The sequence below is a fragment of the Sciurus carolinensis genome, assembly GCF_902686445.1.
Source record: "Sciurus carolinensis chromosome 14 unlocalized genomic scaffold, mSciCar1.2 SUPER_6_x, whole genome shotgun sequence".
NCBI lineage: Eukaryota > Metazoa > Chordata > Mammalia > Rodentia > Sciuridae > Sciurus > Sciurus carolinensis.
The window spans coordinates 7,885,500-7,906,620 of record NW_025920104.1 but is presented as its reverse complement, the minus strand read 5'-3'; the positions used below and the strand labels follow the sequence as shown (position 1 = coordinate 7,906,620).

Here is a 21,121-nt window from a genome sequence, read left to right as displayed (position 1 = left end):
TAAGAATATTTTGATTGCTCTTATTCATCCCATTTTTGGGTGAGGGATCTCTTACCCTGAATATTATGAGATGAATAAATACCAGACATCAGGTGGTAAAATAATACAGAAATATTAACTGCATTTACAGATCTAAGGGAGAACAGAGCATTCCTTGCAGGGCACATAGGAACAGAACCTAGGAACAGAAAGAACAAGCCAAGGTATTGGAGCCAGGCTTTGTGAATAGAGGAGGATGAGGGAGTTCTTGGTACCCACGAGTATGATTGGCTTCCTTGAATTTCATGGGCTGGCAGAGAGGGAAAATCAATTAGACTGAGGACTGGGTGGGGTGAAGCTGGCTCAGCTGATGGAAGAAATAGCCAGGTTGGGGAGCATTTCCTGCTTAGTGAAAGAACTATATTGTTAAATTAAGGGTTTCCATGGTTAGGTCTTTGGGGCTTTAGGCTTAAAGTTGTCATGGCATCACATAAAGTTGATACATAGGGTCCAACTTCACTTTTTACGTGTGGTCATATAGTTGTCCCAGTGCATTTGTTGCCAAGACCACTGAGTGATCTTGGCAGTCTTGTTGAAAATCCATTACCCCAATTATGTTGAGTTTACTTCTACACTCAAGTTTATTCCACTGATCTGTATGTCTGTCTTTGTTGCAGTACCACATATCTTGATTTACATGTCATTTACACATCATTGTTTTGTAATAATTGGCGATCAGGATGTGTGAGTCCTCCTACTTTGTTTTAAGCTCTTCAGAATTGTTTTGATTAAGTAACCAATACTTTTCTGAGGTCACATTGTAATCTTATAAATAACTGTTTATGTAGAAGCTTTCACAGACTAAGGAAGATTTGCTACTATCTTATAAATGTTTTTAAGAGAAAACATCAGCTTGAAAAAGGAGATATGAGAAGGGAGAATCCTTCTGTGAAGTAGAATTAGCCCTGGCTAATGAGTTGATATGAAGTGGGAGGTATCCAAATGATATATCACTTACATCCATGTACAGTAAATTAATTTGAGAGAGTAGTAAGTTTTATCCCCTGAATATTTCTAGACACAGGTAGGAGTGTACTGTTCTGTACTTTGAGGTGACTTGTATCAGAAAATGATTTGTGAACATGGAAAAATTCAAGTGGGCTTTCCTGTCTAGGTTTTCTGAGTGAGGACCATATGAGCAGAGATCACTCCCTGTCTTCTACCCAAGCTTACTCATAGCTGATGTGTAGCACATCTGAGAAATTAACCACTGTTGCTCTAAGACACTGCATAGTTGTTACCAAAGCATAATTGAGTATTTCCTATAAAATTATTACCAAAGTATGACTGTCATAATATAGAAACCTAAACTTTGTTGTATTGATGTAGAAACTTGATAACCTGGGAAAATGCTTATTGGAGGTAGGAAGTATAACAATCTGTGTATTTTTGTGGTAAAATTTTGAGAAATCTTGCATGCAGTGATTGCAGTAATTTAGAAGAAAATCATGAACCAAATGAATTTGTAACTCTTAGGGAAGAGGTTTTAATCAAAGTATTAAAGATGTAGGATAGCTTCTATTGATTGCATTTGACAAGGTATTACATGATAGAGGCATGCTCAGAAAAGAGTTGGTCTACTTAAAAGAAAGGATTAAATTTTTTGGTGTTTTTAACAAAGTAGTACTGACAAACCATTAGCCTGGAGTAACAATCAGTGATAACTCACTGAGTTGTGAAATAACACCACATAAGGTCAGAAGAAAGGAACATAGAATTTTCAAGAAGGGTGTGTGCAGCTTGGGTGCTAACTTTACATGTGGCTGAAGAAATTATGGGAAGAAGTCCATTCTAGAAGGTAGAAGCAGGGACCATGAAGGAAAATGGGAGGGTGTTACTCTCAGGAAGTAAAATCAGGACCTAATCAACAATAACTTTTTATCTCATGTAAGAGGTGATCTGCCTTGCAGATTTCATTAACTGCTAGGCACCAGCATCTTCTACATTATGTCTTCCATTCTTTTACTATTTGAATGTAAGTATTTATTTGGGTGATCCTATTCTGCTTCACTTGTAAATTGGGTTTGTGGGACAGATAATTAGCATTTGTAGTTATTAAATCCTTGGATCTTTAAGAGGTCACATCCATGGTATGGCCATACCACTCTAATCACCCAAAGGTCCTGAACTTTGAGTTTCCAAGTCATGAGTTTTGGATTATCCCTGTGGGAAGGTGGTAGTATATGTTGCTTGTGGAGGAAAAATGAGAAGGATATTTGTGAAATGTAGTGTATGTTATAGTAGTCATCATTACTGCTCACCAAATTGTTTCAGTTCACTTTATTTTGCATACATATAAGGATTGCATTTTCAAGTACCTTTGAAATTACATGTAGCTATTTATCTTATATTGGTTTATAAAATGTGAGTGTCAATATGTCACTTCTGGATAAAATTTTGAGAGTTGATGTGTAGCTTGTAATGTGCCTTTCTTCCTGACTTGGAACATAGAGCTCAGGTCCTGTGTGCCATTCCCTGCTGACCATCTAGGAACCACAGTGACAGTATTGCTCTTATTAGTCTAGCATGACAGATAACAATAGTTTTTGGTTTAGTGGGTCTTGGAAACTTAAAAAAATCTGCATATATAAATTAAGTTGATTTCATTCTTACTATACACTTAGCCAATACTTTAAAAATGTTTACACTCTAGTGTAAAACCTATACCGAGCTGAAATAACATTGCATTGATCTTCTGGGATGTAGCTTCTGAGGTACTGGCTGAACCTCCTTAGTTACTTCATAGTCAATATAAGCTTTCCTGCCTTTGCTGCCTTTGGCAGCAGTCAGGAAAATGCCTGAGAAATGGAAACATTTTACCAGCTAACTTTAGAGTGAAACCAATTAGTCACAACTGGAATTAGTTTTACAAAACCAGATTCAGTATGAGACTAGGGATAAGTTATCAGGTGAACTGAAAATAAGAAAAGAGCAGCTAATTTAACAATTACTTTGCTTTTGGTATTTTAACATTTAATGAGATTTAAATCCAAGTGTATACAAATTATATATGTAATTTTCATTGTTAAATAGTCTAGCATTTATTGAGTGAATATGTATACTTGATCCTTTATGTAGAATAAAAATTCTACTATGCTTGCTATGTAAATTAGTCCAAAGCAATTTGGTTTTACCCTCAGTTACAAACAGAGATGACAAATTCAATCTGATTTAGGGAATTATTTATTTAATCAGAGAGAGATAAAATGTGTACAAACAATGAAAGGTCTTATTGGACAAATCAGACAAAATGTGTACAAACAAAAATGAAATGTTGTATTAGACAAATCAATTTCAGGCTGAAGTAATAATTTCTGTACACAGTGTGAGCTTCATATAAACATTAACAACTCAAATAAAAGGTACCTCTTTATTTCAAGCTATGATTTCATTTTTCAGTGACATATTACTATGAGTTACAGAAAATGAGATTCCACATATGCTTCCATATCTTCCCAGTGGATGGAGCTGGGGTAATGTGTATGAATATATGCATATTCCAATGCATATCCATTTATGTAATTATGTCTACCAAAAGCATAAGTTAAGGACTGTAGCATCTCATTCTGATCCAGAACAACAAGGTTATTCTAGTTTTTACTTTCCATATTTGTGATTCCCCTTCCATACAGTGAGACGCTTGGCTGCCATTACCCTTAACATATTTACACATTAGAGGAATCCCATCTTAATGAAATCTGTTCTGTTTCTGCTCCCAGCCTCATTTGCCTGCAAGACTGAGCTCTTCTCTATCTGCTGCATTTGCCTGTTTAGACTCTGACATCTGTTTCACATTTCCTTGCCAGTGTTTCCTGTGCTGCTGGCCTCCTTCCTTCATGACACGATGCACAGGATTGTTACCCCCAACCCCCACTTTGCATGGATAACTATCTTGCTAAACTTTTGGATATAACTGTTTAGGAAAACAGGAAAAATATAAATCTGCAAGCTTAAGTGGAATAGTAGGATAACATTTTGCTAATATTACACTTGAGGTTATTGATCTGAGGGACAGAATGAATCGTGGTTATTTGGGGAAGAATATTATAGGTATGAGGAACAACGGGTGCAAGGGCTTGGAGGCATGAAGGTATCAATGTATCAAATGCATTCTACTGTCATGTACAGCTAATTAAAACAAGTGAAAAAAATTAAAAAGTAGAGAGGCCACCATCACTCAAGTTCCATGAGCAAGGGAGAGAGAAGTAGATCAGGTCAGAGTGGTGCTGAAGGACAAGACTCTGTAGAGGTTGGTAAAATGTTGTCATCTTGGCTTTTATTTTAGTGAACTGGAGTACAACAGGAGGATTTTGAGCATTCAATGATATGATCTGACTTGTGGTTTTATAGAATTGCATTGGTTTCTGTCCTGTGAATAGACTGTATATGTGTGTGGTGGCAGGGAGTGGGAGAGAGGGAGGTTGAAACAAGAACAGCCGAGACGCTATTAGAGTAGTCAGAAAAGACATTAGACCAAGTGTGGTAGCTGTAGAGCTGGTGAGAACTGGTGAGGTGTGGGTCATATTTTGAAGATATAGCTGATGGTATTTGTGACCATGAGATGTAGATTATAAAAACGAAAGCAGCAATAGTAATACCACAGTTTCACTCACTGGTAGAATGGTTGCCATCACTGAAATGGGACAGCCTGTGGGAAAAGCATGTTTGGGTAAGGCTATTAAGATTCTTATTTACTTGTAAGATGAGAACTAAGATATAGTAATGGGGAGGCCATGACTGAGGAGAGCTGCCTTGGTGTAGTGGAGAGAACATAAACTTGACTGGAATGGGGTGCCAAGAGAAGAACAAGAATAGAACTGTGGAAAGATCCATCTTTCTGAAGACTTCTGATACAGCAGTGAGGGTGGTGTAGAAAGTGGGACCAGGAGAGTTTACTTTGCTAAAATGAGAAATATTAAAGTATGTTTTGGTGTGGATAGAAAAATCCATTAGAGAGGGGAACAACAGGAACCATGGCCATTAGTAGGTAACAGGGAACACAGTCTGGTAGACACATGGGGAGGATCAACCTCTTAGAAGCACGTAAAATGCATCTGTAGAAGTATAGGAGAAGGTGGAGCATAGGAACACAGAAGGAGACTGGCACTCATACCAGGTGGTGAGAGTTTGAGGATATTCTTTTCTGATTTGCTTCTGCCCCACCCCACTAGGAAAAAAGGAAGCAGTGTCATTATATAAGACTTTCTAAAATCAAAACATTTCTGAAAATGAAACCAAAGAAAATCAAAGGTTCATGATCATGTTCAGGCACTGCTCACTCCAGGGCAGCAGCACTTGCCTGGCCATAAGGATCTGTTCCTCATTAAGAGTAGCAAATTTCTTGATGTAATGTATTTTATGTGCAAGTGCTTTCCTTGATGTAGTGTAATATATGTGCAAGAAATTTGTTACAATGAGAAAGAACACAAATTTGAGTAGAAACTACTTAGAAGACTAATAAAAGAACAATAAGATGCTTTCTTATTCCAATTACCATCCCCCCCTGCATTTTGGTGGCACTGGGGATTAAGTGAAGCCTTGCTCTACCAAGGAAACACAGCCTTAGCCCTTTTTATGTTTTATTTTAAGACAGGGTTTGGATAAGCATCCCAAGCTGAACTTGTGATCCTTCTGCCTCAGACTCTAGAGTAACTGGGATTATAGGCATGCATTACTGTGCCTGGCTACATACTTCCTTTTTATTGAGAGAAAGTGGATTTTTAGAAAGTATACTGGAAAATGTACACAGCCTGTCTTATGCACCTCACAGTGCTTAGTTAAAACTGGTACAAACTTTCTAGAAGGATATCGAATATATATATTATGCTTATAATTTGTCCTCTCTGATAATATCAGTTTTGTTTATGTAAATAGATTGACAAATCTCATAAGCCTGGTTATATAAAAGTTTATATTCAGTGTAAACAGTTCATAGAATTCATGTAAATTAATCAAAATTCTGCATACTTAACACATTTGAACATTTTGTAACTCACTTTAGGAACCACCTTTATATAAATCATTGATAAATGTAATGTGTTTGATTTGCCAGCAAGGATGTTCTTCCAAACTCTAGGAAACAAAAGAAAGTGATTACACCTCTAGTTTGTCTTGCCATTGTAACATTTCTTCCTCCCACACTCTCATGACCTGTGTCACAGGCTGTGAAGATGCCATCTTAACTGTGATGAACTGCCTAGACCACAACAGCTCTTTTCAAAATCTCACTGTCTCAGGCCTGTAGTCAGGCATGAGAAATCCACAGCTCAGAACCCATAGAACCAACTTTTATACTGTGGATGTAATGTGTGCTTAACAGATAACACAAAAATCAACCATCATTAGTATTTTAGTCCACCCCTTTTCCTTCTTTCTCTATCATTGCTATCTTATAATAAATCTTTTAAAAAACATTCAGCTTTTGCACAAAATATTGCATTTTAATTTTCCTTCCAGTTTGGGATCTTTTGAAAACATTTTTAATAGCAACCAAATATGGCATTGAAGGGCATATCAAAATTTATTTAAGTAACCCCTGATATTTTTGAACATTTAGGCTTTTTTTATCACTTATTTCTTTTGCAGTGTTGTTATGCAAGTGTTTCAAATGTGAAGGTGGGAGGCTTAAAGAATTGATCTTGACAGGAACCACTGATGGGAATCAGAGGTGGGCAGATGGATTTAGTTATAAACTTATCTGTTGCTTGTCTAGACATTACTATTATCCCCATGACAAGTCTAATTTTAAATCTGTATTCTGATTCAGACATAAGGACAGGGGAATCACAGGATAGTGGCACTGATTATATATTTTTGGGGGGATGTCTTTTCATAAAGCCAAAACAATTTAAGTTAATTCAATTTTGTGAAAATGACTTCATTTCCAGTCTGCTATGCTAATAATGACTGATAGAGGGCAGCAGAAACCAGGAACAAGCAGGAAAAGCCTTGACTTGAATAGATTTAAAGACTGTCCACGCCTGGGAACCATCTGTTCCTGGAACAGATAGAAGTTTGGGTTCAAGAATTATGCAATAAATGCTCTAGTCACTAACTGGAAAGGCCAGAGGATAAAAAAATACCAAGAGTACCATAAAGATTGAAGGGCATAACATGTACTTGCCTTGTATCTTCTGGAGGACTGAAACAATATACTGAAGACTGGTAAGAATTACCCAAGTATAAACCAAAAGCTGTGGACCAGTAGGTGTCTAAGCAAGGTAAGGTTGCAGTTCAAGTTGTGGTCAGGTTTGAAATGTGCATCTTCAGGAGTCAAGATATCCATAAAGAACTAGGATGTGGCAAGGGTATTACATCATGGCTCTGACATGATCTGAGCAGACCCTTCATTTAGAGGCCACAGGGAGGGGTCAAAAGGGAACACATGGGAAGGTCCAAGAAAGTGGGGCATTCCAAAGCTATAAGAATGGATAACCTGTTAGTAAGACAGTCTCCAACTTCTGGTGGCAGAATACTGGTCAGGAGTCCTGACAGTGGATTCCAGGTCTCCACTAACTAGCATATGACTGTGAGCAAGTCATGTCCCTTTCTTCAACCTCGATTTTCCTGGACACATTAGAGAATTGCAGAAAGGATGGACTTTAAGATATGTAAGATATTGAAAATTCTCTGACTAGGGTGATTTGTGATTAGTTTAATCAAAACCATGAACCAGTAACACTGTGTAGACTGAGTTGTGTAAAAGTGCACATGACTCATTGCTTAGTCTCTGTAACTGTCCTAATGTGACTGCTGAGAGTGTTGCAAACTCACTGAGTCTTTGTGCATATATGAAGAACAGAAACCAGAATACCTGACATTTCATACTGTGTATTCACATAAGATAAAGAAGGAGAAAATTTCTTGAATCCTTTGATCTTTTTAAAAATAGGCTAAGATGTATTTTGGTGAAATCTTTAAAGATTTTGCTAAAGAATTACAAAAAAGTCATTATTGCAGCTTAAAATCTTTAGTTGTTGACACTTTGGGTCATGGATTTAGGAAAACTTTAAACTATCTTGGGGGTCTTTTAGATTTCTATAAACAGTTTGTAGTTTTGAATTCTTAAGTACTAGGTCATGTTAAACACATTGTCAAAATGTTTGTTATTTCTTTTACTTCAGCAATCACTATATTATTAAAATAATTTATGTTTTCAAATTTATTTTAAATTTATCTGTAACTTTATTCAAATGGGAATTATTAATATTCAAATTTTATTTTAGGAATATTTTAGTGGATAAATTTGAGGAGGTATTTCCACAAGTGCTGACTTTTAAAAACATATACGTTTCATTTTCAGAAATTGTTCATAATCTTATTGAAGGTAAAAATGAAAGTATATGTAAATATTCTAACAAAATCACTAATCCTTTAAAAATTAAATACTGAAACAGGAAGAAAAGAATTTAGGTCTTTTTTTCTTTTATTTTCCTTATGTTTTCATTTTAGCCATAGGTAATTCTTCTGTTAATAATAAAAAATTTATCTGAAATGAAATTATAGGCATACTATTTTTTAAAAACCTATAAAGTGTTTAAAATACATAACTCCCACCCCTCTTTTCCCTCTATACAGTCCTTCCTTCCTCCATTCTTGCCCCCCTCCCTAACCCTAACTCTAACCCTAACACTAACCCCTCCCACCCCCCATTATGTGTCATCATCCACTTATTAGCAATATCATTTGTCCATTGGTTTTTTGAGATTGGCTTATCTCACTTAGCATGATATTCTCCAGTTTCATCCATTTGCCTGCAAATGCCATAATTTTATCATTCTTTATGGCTGAGTAATATTCCATTGTATATACATACCACAGTTTCTTTATCCATTCATCAATTGAAGGACATCTAGGTTGGTTCCACAATCTGGCTATTGTGAATTGAGCAGCTATGAACATTGATGTGGCTGTATCTCCGTAATATGCTGATTTTAAGTCCTTTGGGTATAGGCCAAGGAGTGGGATAGCTGGGTCAAATGGTGGTTCCATTCCAAGTTTTCTAAGGAGTCTCCACACTGCTTTCCAGAGTGGCTGCACTAATTGCAGCCCCACCAGCAATGTATGAGTGTACCTTTCTCCCCACATCCTCGCTAACACCTGTTGTTGCTTGTATTCTTGATAATCACCATTCTAATTGGGGTGAGATGGAATCTTAGGGTGGTTTTGATTTGCATTTCTCTTATTACTAGAGATGTTGAACATTTTTCCATATGTTTGTTGATTGCTTGTAGATCTTCTTCTGTGAAGTGTCTATTTATTTCCTTAGCCCATTTGTCAATTGGATTATTTGCATTCTTGCTGTAGAGTTTTTGAGTTCTTTATAGATTCTGGAGATTAGCGCTCTATCTGAAGTATGATTGGCAAACATTTTCTCCCACTCTGTAGGCTCTTTCTTCACATTGCTGATAGTTTCTTTTGCTGAGAGAAAGCTTTTTAGTTTGAATCTATCCCAGTTATTAATTCTTGCTTTTATTTCTTGTGCTATGGGAGTCCTGTTGAGGAAGTCTGGTCCTAAGCCGACATGTTGAAGCTCTGGACCTACTTTTTCTTCTATAAGATGCAAGGTCTCTGGTCTGATTCCAAGATCCTTAATCCATTTTGAGTTTAGTTTCGTGCATGGTGAGAGATATGGGTTTAGTTTCATTCTGTTGCATATGGATTTCCAATTCTCCCAGCACCATTTGTTGAAGAGGCTATCTTTTCTCCATTGCATATTTTTGGCCCCTTTGTCTAGTATGAGAAAATTTTCACCACTTCTTTTCAATATCATCCTTGAAACTCTAGCCAGAGCAATTAGAAAGACCAAAGAAATTAAAGGAATACGAATAGGAAAAGAAGAACTCAAACTATCCCTATTTGCTGATGATATAATTATATACTTAGAGGAACCAGGAAATTCCACCAGAAAACTTTTAGATCTCATAAGTGAATTCAGTAAAATAGTGGGATATAAGATCAATGCACATAAATCTAAGGCATTTTTATACATACATGATGAATCTTCAGAAAGAGAAATTAGGAAAACTACCCCATTCACAATAGCTTCGAAAAAAATAAAATACTTGGGAATCAATCTCACAAAAGAGGTGAAAGACCTCTATAATGAGAACTACAGAACACTAAAGAAAGAAATTAAAGAAAACCTCAGAAGATGGAAAGATCTCCCATGTTCTTGGATAGGAAGAATTAATAGTGTCAAAATGACCATACTACCAAAAGTGCTATACAGATTCAATGCAATTCCAGTTAAAATCCCAATGATGTACATTACAGAAATAGAGCAAGAGATTATGAAATTCATCTGGAAGAATAAAATACCCAGAATATCTAAAGCAATCCTTGGCAGAAAGAGTGAAGCAGGGGGTATCGCAATAGCAGATCTTCAACTCTACTACAAAGCAATAGTAACAAAAACGGCATGGTATTGGTACCAAAATAGAAAGGTGAATCAATGGTACAGAATAGAGGACACGGACACAAACCCAAATAAATACAATTTTCTCATACTAGACAAAGGGGCCAAAAATATGCAATGGAGAAAAGATAGCCTTTTCAACAAATGGTGATGGGAGAATTGGAAATCCATATGCAACAGAATGAAACTAAACCCATATCTCTCACCATGCACGAAACTAAACTCAAAATGGATTAAGGACCTCAGAATCAGACCAGAGACCTTGCATCTTATAGAAGAAAAAGTAGGTCCAGAGCTTCAACATGTCTGTTTAGGACCAGACTTCCTCAACAGGACTCCCATAGCACAAGAAATAAAAGCAAGAATCAATAACTGGGATAGATTCAAACTAAAAAGCTTTCTCTCAGCAAAGGAAACTATCAGCAGTGTGAAGAAAGAGCCTATAGAGTGGGAGAAAATCTTTGCCAATCATACTTCAGATAGAGCGCTATTCTCCAGAATCTATAAAGAACTCAAAAAACTCTACACCAAGAATGCAAACAATTGCATTCTTGCAAAAAATTGACAAATGGGCTAAGGAAATGAATAGACACTTCACAGAAGAAGATCTACAAGCAATCAACAAACATGGAAAAATGTTCAACATCTCTAGTAATAAGAGAAATGCAAATCAAAACCACCCTAAGATTCCATCTCACCCCAATTAGAATGGTGATTATCAAGAATACAAGCAACAACAGGTGTTAGCGAGGATGTGGGGAGAAAGGCACACTCATACATTGCTGGTGGGGCTGCAATTAGTGCAGCCACTCTGGAAAGCAGTGTGGAGACTCCTTAGAAAACTTGGAATGGAACCACCATTTGACCCAGCTATCCCCCTCCTTGGCCTATACCCAAAGAACTTAAAATCAGCATAGTAGAGAGATACAGCCACATCAATGTTCATAGCTGCTCAGTTCACAATAGCCAGATTGTGGAACCAACCTAGATGTCCTTCAATTGATGAATGGATAAAGAAACTGTGGTATATATATACAATGGAATATTACTCAGCCATAAAGAATGATAAAATTATGGCATTTGCAGGCAAATGGATGAAATTGGAGAATATCATGCTAAGTGAGATAAGCCAATCTCAGAAAACCAAAGGTCGAATGATATCGCTAATAAGTGGATGATGACACATAATGGGGGGTGGGAGGGGTTAGTGTTAGGGTTAGAGTTAGGATTGGGGGGGCAAGAATGGAGGAAGGAAGGACTGTAGAGAGGGAAAAGAGGGGTAGGGGGTGGGGGGAAGGGAAAAAGAACAGAATGAATCAAACAACATTACCCTATGTAAATTTATGATTACACAAATGGTATGCCTTTACGCCATGTACAAACAGAGAAACAACATGTATCTCATTTGTTTACAATAAAGAAAAGAATACAGTATTTATTCTGTAGACTAAATTATTCAAAGACTAAAGAAATAAGATAAAGTTGTTTAGAAAAAAACAAAGAGCAGATAAACAAGGCTTTGCTAATTTCGGGATACTGAAAATAGATACCAATATTGTGTTTGGTTGTACAATAGATACCTTGAATTTATTCTTCCTAAATGGAATCTTATATTTTTTGACCAACATCTCTCTCACTTGCCATGCCAACCCCTGATCTTGCACTATATCTAGAATTTGCAGAAGAAGGACACAAGCTCACTCAGAAATTAAATAGATAAATAGGATAAAATTAGGATCCAGAAACATACCAGGTATTATTCTAGGTGTTACTGAAGTTCTGAGGTATTTGACCCCTCAGTGACAGTTATCATCACCTTATAAGATAATTGTAAATATTGTCACCAGTGCATGGACATTCCTGGCTTATCAAAAGTCTAATTAAAAGTCAGGGGTATCCCTATTATAACTAACTAGAAAAGCTAAAATAATTTTATTTTAGGTTTAATTTCAGTTTTCCAAGAATGTTGCCTTATGAACTGAGTATCTTAGGAGAAGCAGAAAACTTGCTTAGTAGCTAGATTTTTCACTAGACAACTACATGAGAATGAGCTATAGTATTCTATAAAACACTGTAACATTCTGTATCTTAAGAGGGTCAAGAATTTTCAGTCAAAGTTATTATTATTATCTTTTACTGGAAGTAAACCCATGGTGCTTTTTGAGAAAGGGTCTTGATGAGTTGTTTAAAAACACTAAATTAAATTTTCATTTTACTCTAGAGATAACCATAATATTAAAAGCAAAGTCTAACAAAAGAGTCTCCCTGCTAGGTCAGTAGTGCTGGAGGCAGATAGAAAAACATGGCGCTTTCAAATAATGAGTCTTCAAAGGTTTGGTTTGCCTCAGAATACAAACATCATTGTCAAACCACCCAAGAAAAACTACAAAAAAAGCAAAACTGCTTTCTGTGTCATTGTGTCATCTCTCCACCAGAGCTGGTTATTCTGACTCCAACTCCAGGCTCCTGTTCCTTCATTGTCACTTAGGCATTCTGAGTTCCATTATCTTTCATCTCACCACTCCTTCCCAATTGATCTTTCTTATTTCTCATCCCTCCTCTATGATAACTCACCTAGTTAACAAAATAGATTATGTGGATTTGGATATGCTGATAATAAATCACTGCATTAACCCACTGAGATAATATTTTCACTTAATTTAAAAATATAGATACATTTTTGACAGAGAACTTCCAGGCACCAGGGTAGGGACGGCAAGAAATAGAACAGGCTATGTATTTGTAAGGAAAGAAAAAGTGAAAGCCGGTTCTCTGAATAGAAAGAACAGATAAACAGTGCTTGTGTTGTGACTCAGCTGCACATTGCTTGCCTAGCACATGTGAGGCACTTGGTTCAATCCTAAACACCACCTAAAAAATAAATAAATAAGATAAAATTGTTTAGAAAAAAACAAAGAGCAGATAAACAATGCTTTGCTAATTTTGGGGTACTGAAAATAGTTTCACTCGCTTACCTCTAAAAAAATTAATCCTATATAACATAATTTTCAGCATGGACAGGGGAAACTACTTGTGTCACCAGCAAATAAAGACACCAATATTGTGTTTGGTTTCTACACTATCAGAAAATCACTTGTAAAAGTGAGCTACTCTTTAATAAAGTACATGTAATGAAATGACAGTGACACTCACATACTACTAAGACAAAGAAATGACATCCCAAATAATAACTTCTCAACCGTTATCCTTGAAAGATTTCAAGAAGAAAACAACAGTAGGAAATATCACCTTAAAACTTGTTTTTCAGGAAAAAAAGAAAATATAATTTAATTCTGAATTTGATTCCTGTAAGACCTTCTAAACTTAGATTTCTTAATCTAAGAAAAAACAATTCAAATTTCTAGATTCACCATTTGGGATATGAACTTAACTTCATTCATTACCATAAGCTGTAATGATTAAGTCTAAAAAGGAGGGAACACCCAGGAGTGCAGTTACAGCACTGGCTTAAATCAGGGAGTCTTTAAATAAGAAATTGAGCTATTTATCTGCAGATTAAGAGGGCTAAGGAAAAGAAGTTGCTCATCAACTTACTATGGAACCCCCTCCTAAAAACCCACCATGTAAGCAAAAACTGCATCTAATACAGCTAACCTGCAAACATCATATCTTAACAACACAGTGCCTTGTGATCACAGATCCCCTGTGATCACATGCTGAGTAGGAGCTATAGTTGGCTGCCACTGCCCAGCAGAACAAGAGAATATCGTATTGTATATCACAAGTCCAGGGAAAAGATTAAAATTCAAACTCTGAAGTACTGGAACAAATTCTACTGAATGTGCATTACTTTCACTCCATCATAAGATCAAGAAATCATAGGTCAAATCTTTGGAAGTCAGTGGGCATCTGTAGGTCCTCAGGGTCTGTAGGAGACTTAGAGCAATTTTCAATTCTTTAAAATCTCAATATAGACGGGGCGATCCAAGATGGCGGCCTAGAGGGAGACTGCACCCCCAGTCGCTCCAGAACCCAGGAGTTAAGAAGGGGAGGCATTGAGAGACTCGGACTGAAATAGAGCCACGGGTGAGTCTGCCCACTGGGTAAAGCTCGGCCCGGGTGGCAGGCCCAGATAGAGGTGGCTTATCGGAGCCGGGCAGGGCAGCTAGAGTCATCCACAGGCAGCCCTGCACACTCTGGCGGTGGGCCCCGCCCATACAGCCAGCTTCTCCAGGTTCTCGGAATGGAACAGGCCCGCTAGTGAGAGCCTTTCTGACCAGAACAAGCTCCGAGTCCCGGAGCCACTGCAGCGCAGCGTACTCCGGCAACGAACCAGCGGAGAGCCTCGATCCTCAAGCAGCCTCTGGGATTAGGGCAGTACAGCCAGAGACCTCTTCAGGCAGCTCTGCCCACTCCGGCTGCAGGCTCTCTTCACGGGGCGATCCAAGATGGCGGCCTAGAGGGAGACTGCACCCCCAGTCGCTCCAGAAACCAGGAGTTAAGAAGGGGAGGCATTGAGAGACTCGGACTGAAATAGAGCCACGGGTGAGTCTGCCCACTGGGTAAAGCTCAGCCCGGGTGGCAGGCCCAGATAGAGGTGGCTTATTGGAGCCAGGCAGGGCAGCTAGAGTCTTCCCAAGGTAGCCTTCCACACTCCGGCAGTGGGCTTCTCCCACACGGCCAGCTGCATGGTGCAGGCCCACAGTGAGAGCATTTCCGCACAGAGCCACTTCCAAACCGTGGAACCAGTAGGGGGCTAGGGGCAGTTTTCTTCGGATGCGCTGCTTTATCAGATTCCTCCAAGACATCAGGCTACTGAAGGCTGGGAGGTGATACACTGGAAATCTACTTGGACACTATAAGCCAATAGCGGAAAACTGCAATATCTCAGGGTCCCACTGACAACTGACCAATATGAGAAAACAAGGGAAGAAAATGTCCCAAACAAACCTAGATACTACATCAATAAAACCCAATGACAGCACAGCAGAAGAAATGTCAGAAAGGGAGTTCAGAATGTACGTAATTAAAATGATCAGGGAAGCTAATGAGGAGATGAAAGAGCAAATGCAGGCATTGAAGGAGGAGATGAAAGAGCAAATGCAGGCATTAAATGATCGCACCAATCAACAGTTAAAAGACCAAATATGGGAAGCAAGAGATCATTTCAATAAAGAGTTAGAGATACTGAAAAAAAAACAAACTGAAATACTTGAAATGAAGGAAACAATGAACCAAGTTAAAAACTCCATAGAAAGCATAACCAATAGGTAGAACACCTGGAAGACAGAACCTCAGACATTGAAGACAAATTATTTAATCTTGAAAGCAAAGTTAGCCAAACAGAAAAGATGGTAAGAAATCATGAATAGAATCTACAAGAATTATGGGATATCATGAAAAGGCCAAATTTAAGAATTATTGGGATTGAGGAAGGCTTAGAGAAACAAACCAAAGGAATGAACAATCTATTCAATGAAATAATAACAGAAAATTTCCCAAATCTGAAGAATGAAATGGAAAACCAATTACAACAGGCTTATAGAACTCCAAACATACAAAATTACAACAGACCCACACCAAGGCACATTATTATGAAAATACCTAACATACAAAATACAGAATTTTAAAGGCCGCGAGAGAAAAGAATCAAATTACATTCAGACGGAAACCAATAAGAATATCAGCAGATTTTTCAATCCAGACCCTAAAAGCTAGAAGGGCCTGGAACAACATTTACCAAGCCCTGAAAGAAAACGGATGCCAACCAAGAATCTTATACCCAGCAAAACTTACCTTCAAATTTGACGATGAAATAAGATCCTTCCATGATAAACAAAAGCTAAAGGAATTTACAAAAAGAAAGCCAGCATTACAGAACATTCTCAGCAAAATATTCCATGAGGAAGAGATGAAAAACAACAATGCAAATCAGCAACAGGAGGCGCTAGCCTAAAGGAATAGCCAAATAAAGGAGAAACCAAATCATGTCAAAAACAAATATGAGTCAATTGACTGGGAATACAAATCATACCACAATAATAACCCTGAATGTCAATGGCCTGAATTCATCAATCAAAAGACACAGACTGGCAGATTGGATTAAAAAGAAAAATCCAACAATATGCTGCCTGCAAGAGACTCATCTCATAGAAAGAGACACCCATAGACTAAAGGTGAAAGGATGGGGAAAAACATACCATGCACACGGACACAGCAAAAAAGCTGGAGTGTCCATCCTCATCTCAGACAATGTGGACTTCAAACCAAAACTCGTCAGAAGGGATTAAGAAGGACATTACATGCTGCTTAAGGGAAGCATAAATCAGCAAGACATAACAATCATAAATATCTATGCCCCGAACATTGGCTCATCCACGTACGTCAAACAAATCCTTCTCAATTCCAGAAATCAAATAGACCACAACACAATAATACTAGGCGATTTTAACACACCTCTCTCACCACTGGATAGATCGTCCAAACAAAAATTGAATAAAGAAACTATAGATCTCAACAACACAATCAGCAATTTAGACTTAACAGACATTTATAGAATATACCATCCAACAAAGAACGAATACACTTTCTTCTCAGCAGCACATGGATCCTTCTCTAAAATAGACCATATTTTATGCCACAAAGCTACTGTTAGCAAATACAAGAAGATAGAGCTACTACCTTGTACTCTATCAGATCATAATGGATTGAAATTAGAAATAAATGACAGAATAAAAAACAGAAACTTCTCCAATACCTGGAGATTAAATAATACACTATTATATGATGAATGGATAACAGAAGACATCAGGAGGGAAATAAAAAAATTCTTAGAAGTAAATGAGAACAAAGACACATCATATCAAAATCTCTGGGACACTATGAAAGCAGTACTTAGAGGAAGATTTATTTCATGGGGTGCATTCAAAAAAAGAAGTAGAAATCAACAAATAAACGACTTGACAATACAGCTCAAAGCGCTAGAAAAAGAAGATCAGACCAATACCAAAAGTAGTAGAAGACAGGAAATAGTTAAAATCAGAGCCGAAATCAACGAAATCGAAACAAAAGAAACAATTGGAAAAATTAACAAAATAAATAGTTGGTTCTTTGAAAAAAATAAATAAAATTGATAAACCCTTAGCCACACTAACAAAGAGAAAGAGGGAGAAAACTCAAATTACTAAAATTCGGAATGAACAAGGAAACATCACAACAGACACGAGTGAAATACAAAACATAATTAGAAGCTATTTTGAAAGTCTATACTCCAACAAAACAGAAAACCTCGAAGATATCAACAAATTTCTAGAGACATATGAATTACCTAAACTGAATGAGGAGGACATACACAACTTAAATAAACCAATTTCAAGCAATGAAATAGAAGAGGTCATCAAAAGCCTACCAACAAAGAAAAGTCCATGACCAGATGGGTTCTCAGCCAAGTTCTACAAAACCTTTAAAGAAGAACTCATTCCAATACTCCTCAAACTATTCCATGAAATAGAAGAGGAGGGAACCCTACCAAACTCGTTCTATGAAGCCAATATCACCCTGATACCTAAACCAGACAGAGACACATCGAGGAAAGAAAATTTCAGACCAATATCCTTAATGAACATCGACGCAAAAATTCTCAACAAAATTTTAGCAAATCGCATACAAATATATATTAAAAAGATAGTGCACCACGATCAAGTGGGTTTTATCCCAGGGATGCAAGGTTGGTTCAACATTCGGAAATCAATAAATGTCATTCACCATATCAACAGACTTAAAGTCAAGAATCACATGATTATTTCAATAGATGCAGAAAAAGCATTCGATAAAATACAGCATCCCTTCATGCTCAAAAAACTAGAAAAAATTGGGGTAGTGGGAACATTCCTTAACATTATAAAGGCAATCTACGCTAAGCCCATGGCTAATATCATTCTAAATGGTGAAAAACTGAAAGCATTCCCCCTAAAAACTGGAACAAGGCAGGGATGCCCTCTTTCACCGCTTCTATTCAACATCATCCTTGAGACTCTAGCCAGAGCAATCAGACAAACCAAAGAAATTAAAGGGATACGAATAGGAAAAGAAGAACTCAAACTATCCCTGTTTGCTGATGACATGATTATATATTTAGAGGAAGCTGGAAATTCCACCAGAAAACTTTTAGAACTCATAAGTGAATTCAGTAAAGTAGCAGGTTACAAGATCAATGCTCATAAATCCAATGCATTTTTATACACAAGTGATGAATCTTCAGAAAGAGAAATTAGGAAAACTTCCCCATTCACAATAGCATCGAAAAAAATAAAATACTTGGGAATCAATCTCACAAAAGAGGTGAAAGACCTCTACAATGAGAACTACAGAACACTAAAGAAAGAAATTCAAGAAAACCTTAGAAGATGGAAAGATCTCCCATGTTCCTGGATAGGCAGAATTAATATCGTCAAAATGGCTATACTACCTAAAGTTCTATACAGATTCAATGCAATTCCAATTAAAATCCCAATGATGTACCTTGCAGAAATAGAGCAAGCAATTATGAAATTCATCTGGAAGAATAAAAAACCTAGAATAGCTAAAGCAATCCTCAGTAGCAAGAGGGAAGCAGGGGGTATTGCAATACCAGATCTTCAACTCTACTACAAAGCAATAGTAACAAAAATGGCATGGTATTGGTACCAAAATAGACAGGTAGATCAATGGTACAGAATAGAGGACATGGACACAAACCCAAATAAATACAATTTTCTCATACTAGACAAAGGTTCCAAAAATATGCAATGGAGGAAAGATAGCCTCTTCAACAAATGGTCCTGGGAAAACTGGAAAACCATATGCAATAGAATGAAATTAAACCCCTATCTCTCACCCTACACAAAACTCAACTCAAAATGGATCAAGGACCTCGGAATCAGACCAGAGACCCTGCATCTTATAGAAGAGAAAGTAGGTCCAAATCTTCAACTTGTTGGCTTAGGATCAGACTTCCTTAACAGGACTCCCATAGCACAAGAAGAAAAAAGCAAGAATCAACAACTGGGATAGATTCAAACTAAAAAGCTTTCTCTCAGCAAAGGAAACTATCAGAAATGTGAAGAGAGAGCCTACGGAGTGGGAGAATATCTTTGCCAACCATACCTCAGATAGAGTGCTAATTTCCAGAATCTATAAAGAACTCAAAAAACTCTACACGAAGAATACAAATAATCCAATCAACAAATGGGCTAAGGAAATGAACAGACACTTCACAGAAGAAGATGTACAAGAAATCAACAGATATATGAAAAAATGTTCAACATCCCTACTAATAAGGGAAATGCAAATCAAAACTACCCTAAGATTTCATCTCACCCCAATTAGAATGGTGATTATCAAGAATACAAGCAACAATAGGTGTTGGCGAGGATGTGGTGAAAAAGGAACACTCATACATTGCTGGTGGGGTTGCAAATTAGTGCAGCCACTCTGGAAAGCAGTGTGGAGATTCCTCAGAAAGCTTGGAATGGAAACACCATTTGACCCAGCTATCCCACTCCTTGGCCTATACCCAAAGGACTTAAAATCATCATACTACAGAGATACAGGCCACATCAATGTTCATTGCTGCTCAATTCACCATAGCCAGATTGTGGAACCAACCTAGATGCCCTTCAGTTGATGAATGGATAAAGAAACTGTGGCATATTTATACAATGGAATATTACTCCGCAATGAAGAATGATAAAATTATGGCATTTGTATGCAAATGGTCGAAATTGGAGAATATCATGCTAAGTGAGATAAGCCAATCTCAAAAAACTAATGGACGAATGATCTCGCTGATAAGCGGATGATAAGCGGATGAGGACATATAATGGGGGGTGGGAGGGGCTAGCATTATGTTTAGGGTTAGGTTTATTTTTGGGGGGGAAGGAAAAAAAAAGAAAAAAAAAAGAATGGTTTATGAAACAAATCTTGTGGTGAAAACATTCCAAGTTTCAGTAATTCCCCTCAATTTCTCCTCACTTTTACATTACTGCTAAATTCAGACCATACTGTTTATTTTTTTTAAAATCACCTTCCACGTGATCCTATTTCAGGAAAACATATTTCAAAACTCTTTCTAACCTCAATTTGCTCACATACAGAGAAACATAATGGGATAATGTTTCCTAATATGATGACTGTTTAATGGAAATAAGATTGGAAATCAATTTTATTACTTTTTTTTTTCAATCTTCTAGAATATTTAAATTCTTTATTACAAAAATAAGAGTAGGGCTGGGGATATAGCTCAGTTGGTAGAGTGCTTGCCTAGCATGCACAAGGCCCTGGGTTCAATCCCCAGCACCACCAAAAAAAAAAAAAAATAAGAGTATTTTTCTATTTAAAAATATATGATGTCATATAATGATTTCCACAATGATATCTTTCACATATATCTAAAAATAATAGGTATTTCCACAAGTGCTGACTTTTAAAAACATATACGTTTCATTTTCAGAAATTGTTCATAATCTTATTGAAGGTAAAAATGAAAGTATATGTAAATATTCTAACAAAATCACCAATCCTTTAAAAATTAAATACTGAAACAGGAAGAAAAGAATCTAGGTCTTTTTTTCTTTTATTTTCCTTATGTTTTCATTTTAGCCATAGGTAATTCTTCTGTTAATAATAAAAAATTTATCTGAAATGAAATTATAGGCATACTGTTTT

General features: G+C 36.9%; 1 non-coding gene across 1 annotated transcript; it reads left to right on the top strand.

The window, feature by feature from the left end:
- Nucleotides 1-20,685: 20,685 nt before the first annotated feature.
- On the top strand, nucleotides 20,686-20,758 carry Trnaa-agc (transfer RNA alanine (anticodon AGC)). Its single transcript has one exon. It is a non-coding gene; the product is annotated as a tRNA-Ala (tRNA).
- The last annotated feature ends 363 nt before the right edge of the window (nucleotides 20,759-21,121 follow it).